Source organism: Rutidosis leptorrhynchoides, chromosome 8 (assembly GCF_046630445.1).
Source record: "Rutidosis leptorrhynchoides isolate AG116_Rl617_1_P2 chromosome 8, CSIRO_AGI_Rlap_v1, whole genome shotgun sequence".
Lineage (NCBI taxonomy): Eukaryota > Viridiplantae > Streptophyta > Magnoliopsida > Asterales > Asteraceae > Rutidosis > Rutidosis leptorrhynchoides.
In genome coordinates, this window is record NC_092340.1 from 83402461 (window position 1) to 83408899 (window position 6439).

A 6439-nucleotide genomic window follows, 5' to 3' on the forward strand; every position below is an offset into this window, starting at 1 on the left:
AAGATTAAAAAGAAGGATGACAGAAAGGATAATTAGAAAAATATCAAGGATTAGAACGGGATTAAGCGTTTTCACAATCTTTTGGATGCACGAATTAAGAAAGAAAGTATATGAATGGCGAGAATAATGGAACGAAAGAGTTTAATTTATAATGGGAATATCAGACAGAGTAATTGAGGCAGATCACCGTATTTAATTAGAGAGATCTTAATTTCTTTATTCGCCAAAGAATCAAATCTTTTAGATTTCGAAGATTTTCTTTAAATCCATTGAATTTCGGAATTCAACCCTCCACGTCAAAAGTTAATACGCACCTTATTTTCTAAATTCAACCAAGACAACATCAAAAGTTAAGACGAAACTTTATTTATTCATTTCACTCTTTTATGATAACTTCACTCGTACTCTACGAATAATCGAATTGTCTCATTCAAATTACCTTATGGTAATAAAACTTTATTCATCAGCTCATATTGTCATGAAAACATTTTTATTGTTAACCATGACCACCACACTCAAATTTCGGGACGAAATTTCTTTAACGGGTAGGTACTGTGACGACCCGGAAATTTTCGACCAAATTTAAACTTAATCTTGATATGATTTTGACACGATAAGCAAAGTCTGTAATGTTGAGTCTCGAAAACTTTGAAACAGTTTACATGAATTCATTTGACCTCCGACTGCTCTCGAAGATTCACGAACAATTAATTGTAAATAGATATGTGTGTATGTATATATAAATAATAATTCGAAAATATAAATTGAAGTATTATATGTTGTTATTAAAAATTAATAAAATAAAGATAGGATATTATAATGATTATTATTTAAAATATATCTCTATATATAAATAAAGTATATTAAAAATAAATATTAAATGCTTGTAATACTCGTTTGATGTTCCGATTAATACTAAGCAAGTTAAATTCGAAACTTAAAAAATTTTAAAATGAAAAGTGATCCAAAAATGAGTTATATAAGTTATAGGCTTATTAAAAGTATATTTAGGATCTAATTATTTAATTTTAACACTTTTTATATTTTACCCATAAATGAGAGGGACGGTTGATGTAATTTTTATTTATTAAATTAATGATTGAATTTTATACCATAATGACCAAAATAAAAAAATATAGTTAATTTAAAAATATGGAATTATTCTGAACACTTTTATCCACCACTGGTTTCGCACGATACACAATCCGTTATATAACAAAATCTCGGTTGCTTTCCTAATCTATAAATTGACACATTATTTGTGAATTACTGTATTTGATGTGATTCATCCACTAACTCTTTTGATATATATATATATATATATATATATATATATATATATATATATATATATATATATATATATATATATATATATACCACATTTCAATCGATCCCCACCAATACCCGATTGTTTCAATTGTCTCTTGCTACCACCATTCCATTCCAAATTTTTATGTTGACTAACATTTCCCTTTCACACTCAAACTTGCATTTGCAACTACAACACATATCATCTTTCTATATATATTTTTTGTTAAACCCCACCAAGAATCAATTTGTCTGCCTTAATTATTTCTATTTTGTTTCATTTGCTCTTTTCCTTACAATAAAAATCGTGTAATATATATAAGCATCTTACTTATATGTAGATAACAAAATGTGTACCAGTTTCAATCACAAAACCACTCACCACTAGACCCACCATTGTTAAACACCTCTTTAACCACCTTTCATGAGCACGACACCACCGTATACATCACCATAAACGCCACCACCGTCTTCAGCCTAGAAGTGCAGCTACTCCTGTGATTGTTTCTGTCAACATAAACAACCACAACATCACAACCGTCTCTAGCTCTAAAACATCACCACCTTCGACTTCATCACCACAACCCACTTGCTCGAACAATAAACTGTTATGTAATTGTTTCCATTCGATCTTTCCGGCTCTGTTAACAATTAAAGAACCAAATAACCATAAACAAATCACCTACAGCTACTATCATCAAACGCCACCTATATACTATTGTTGCTACTTTTAGTCCACCACTACTACTCACCTACACACCACCGTAACTGTTTTTGATTAAAGAACCCACAACCACCTTAACAACCACCATCATCACCTTTACTATTATTATATTTTTTTTCTTTACTTCTCGTTTTCATTCCAGTCTTTTGCTTATGTGGATAACGATGTTATGTATGATGGTGACGAAGGAGGAAGAAGGTGAACAGTGGGGATTATTTGATAATAATGACGATGAGTTTTGAAGAATGTTGATAGAGAATAAACGATGATGATGGTAATGAAGGTGAGGATGCTGTGAAGTATGGTGACGATAGAAAAAGATGATTATTGATGGTGAATATCGAATAATAACATGATAATGATTCTGTACGATGTTACGATGATGATGTATATGGTACGTGATGCTTCGATGATGGTTTCGAGAATAATACTGAGATCGAATGATGATGATGATGCCGATTGGGATAATGATGGTGATTCAATATGATCATGGTGATGGTGAATATATGATAATGATGTACGGTATTATGATAATGATGATGATGATGATAGCTAGATGATGATGAAGTATGATGATGGAGATTGAATACCGAATTCTTTTTTTTTGCCTTCTGTCGAACTGCAGCAGCACATTGGTGCTTTATTTGAAAAATCAAAACAGCTCGATGGTTAAGAGTGTTTGTGGGAAAGGAGAGGTTGCGGGTTCGAGCCCCGTCTTGGGCAATTCTTTTTAGAGGAGATTTTTAAAGGGTTCGTGAATCCGAGGCCAACCCTGCATTATTCAATATCGTCATATGTATTTTTACTACAAAATACAGTATTGTGAGTTTCATTTGCTCCCTTTTACTCTTTACATTTTTGGGACTGAGAATACATGCGCTGCTTTTACAACTGTTTTATTAAATGCTTTTGAAATATGTTTTGAACTGCGAATACATGAAATGCTTTTATAAATGTTTGACAAGATAGACACAAGCAAAACATTCCTCGAATGAATTATTATGCAGACAGAAGTTCTGCGGATTATTATTGAATTATGTGGACATGATAATTGCTACCATTGAATTATGTGGACATGATAATTGCCACCATTGAATTATGTGGACATGATAATTGCCACCATTGAATTATGTGGACATGATAATTGCCACCAATTGATATGAATGTTATGTATCGAGAGAATGATTTTATACACAGGTTATGTGTATGTTATTTTTGTGCATGAGATATGTGTACGGTTACTAAGATTTATGAAAGATGATTTCGTACACGAGAAAGGTGTACTTTATTTAAAAGATATCGCATGTACATTACAGGTGGGTATAGGATTCGGGCCCATTTGTACCATGCAGCATTTAAATCTTGTGGTCTATCAAAATGATAAATTTTATTGTTTTAAGATAAACCTATGAACTCACCAACCTTTTGGTTGACACTTGAAAGCATGTTTATTCTCAGGTATGAAAGAAATCTTCCGCTGTGCATTTGCTCATTTTAAGGACATTACTTGGAGTCGATCATCTCTCTGGAATCAAATGTTGATGACTTCGTCCAGATGGATTAGGACGGGGCATTTCAGTGAGTGGGAGGGAAGAAATGAGAAGGAAATGAGGTTTAGATAAGATTGGGATCAGTTTTATGGCCAAAGACCCGTCCATATGTGAAATACCAACTTTGCCCCTCATTTAACTCATTAAAAGGCTGAAAAGTACCAGAACGTGCCTATTGTCGCGCCGCGGAGCAGATTTGTCGCGCCGTGGCCCAAAGGGTGTTTTTAGATCACTTTTTTAAGATTTCTGACCTTCAAAATAGGCATTTGTCGCGCCGTGGCCATTCTGGTCGCGCCGGGGCATTTGCCTGTTTCATCCGAACTTCAGCAAACTTGTTTTGGCCATAACTTTTTGACCGTAACTCCGTTTTCGATGAATCAAATATCGTTGGAAACGTAATGAGATTTCCTTTCTAATGGTAAGGTTTTGAAATATCAACTCAAACTTTATTTAGGGTCAAAAAGGTACGTACACACCTTGTGACTCCAAACAACGTCCAGTTTTCTTCGACGTTCGAGCAAGCAACACGTACATGTCTCGTACACTTCATATACGCATCGTATACCATAAATACATTAGGTACAATAAATATTTGGGTCTTACATTTGACCCACTATAGATGCAAACCTTCATTCATTGAAAAGGGTTCCAGAATTTTGACATTTCTAAGCATACTTTCAACACTTAAACTTTCAGATTATACTTAAGGAACAATTATCTTTTGGTCAAGACGATTGTTCATACTAGTCTTATCCTAATCGTGATTTCGTGATACCCGTGACTAAGTGGATCGAAATACTCGATTACGAAAGTGACACCCACGTTTCTAGCATTAATCCGGTTACAGATTCCCAACCCACTAAACACACATACATCTAACATGGGACTGAATTCATTTCAGTAACAACAACAGAAGTTGGGACATGGCAAGCAACAAGAAGAAAAACATCAACCAAACCCGACCCTTTTAGCTTGACGTTAACCGAGTCGAAATGAGAGGAATAAATCGAAGAAGCATTGACCCTGTTTGAACACTCATCCCTGTTATGAAAACCAACATCTCCCAAGTTCCCATTCCGACAAACCTGTTCATAGATTCCATCAAGCGTTGATCAAAATTCAGAAAAAGAACCCGGTTCATGATCCGAAATTTCTGAATTCCAACTTCACATTTCAAACAAATCTAGCCAATGCTTCCTCACGAAGATGAAGATTTGGCCACCTCGATAACCTCACCATATAATTCGGCCACCTCCAAAACGTAAACTCTCTTTCGAAGCATACTTAACCGGAATACCCGTAATCTCTAACCAATCATATCGAATGAATGAATCGGCCAAATCAACAAAAGGGGCAACATAAACGAACTCCTTAGAACTAGAATAGATGATATTATCAAAGCTATCATTATCCCCGCTTACAAAAATACAACCAAATGGACCTTGTAAACAAATGTGGGATACATGAGCTTTGTTCGAGATCAAAAAAGCCGAAACTTTGGTATCCACCAAAGGCATACGATCAATAATCACAACAGTTGAAGAATAACGCCTTGTTGATCAAAATTCAAGCTCTAAAGTTTACTAATGTTGAACTTAATGATAAGTTACTGTAATGATGAAAACATATTTGTTATAATTAACCTTCTAAATCAAAATATATCATACAAGAGAACACATATAATCGAAACATCTAACTATTCCTAAGCTCACTAATCAAACAATCGCAGGATCATATTCTAAGCAACATATTCTTGTACTTCTTGGATTCATAATAGATGCTACAAAATCTAAATTATGACATATATCATCATCATCACCACCACCATCCTTTCAAAGCTTTGATAAATCCATCACATTCGACACAGGATTATTGTTAACTATGCCACGTACCTTAAACACCTTTCAAAAACAGCAAAATCTTTTCTGCGACAATTTACAAAACAATTAATTAATTATCGGCCAATTTTAATTAGGGACAAAGGAATGGAAATGTTGATGTTTGTTTTGTAAGTTGTACCTTGGGTTCGATCTCATGTGAAGGTCGAGGGTTAGGAGGTGGAGGTATGTTGTTAGTATTTTTATTATTGTTGTTGTTGATCTTTTGGGGTGGTCCGGCAACGGTTCCATGTGTTTTCTTTTCGTTACTTGCTTTAGCGAATATTACCGTGAATCCATCTGCAGATGAGGGATTTTTCTCATCCCATTCGCCGAATTTAGGCAATGTTTGAGGTTTCTACATTTTGAAAACGATAAATAATGTTAAGTATTATGGAGTAATTAACAACGGCAATGAAAGATTGAAGATAATATATATGAATTATAAGGAAATTGATGCATAGAAGGATTAAAACGAATAAATAAACTTACAGTCGCCATAAGATGACGATCTCAGGCTGAATTGAAGGAGATATGAGAGATACAACCATGAGGGGTGCGCATGTCTTCAAGAACATCCAACCTTAATCATCAACATTAATTATCTTTTGTTTCCTTGTTTTTTCTTTTAAAAGTTTATTGGTAAAAATTGGTAAATGGTACGAGTATTTATATACGGCTTCCGATTTTAAGACGAGGGAAGATTATTTAGATTAAAGGGCACTTTAGAAAATTAAAAACACAAAAAGTAAAATGATGAATTTGTTACTTGTTAATAATGGTGCATACTAGCTAGTGATAATAGGAGTAACTACTGATAGAGGGCGCGTGTTGCTGCGTCATCGTGTAGACATTTTTTTGACATTGTCATGGAGTCTTCAAGAGTTGTTTGCAAAGTTTACATCGACAAAATGTTATAGTGTGCGTTTGATCTGAAGAATAATTATGTTTGGAAACACATAATTACATCTTATAAA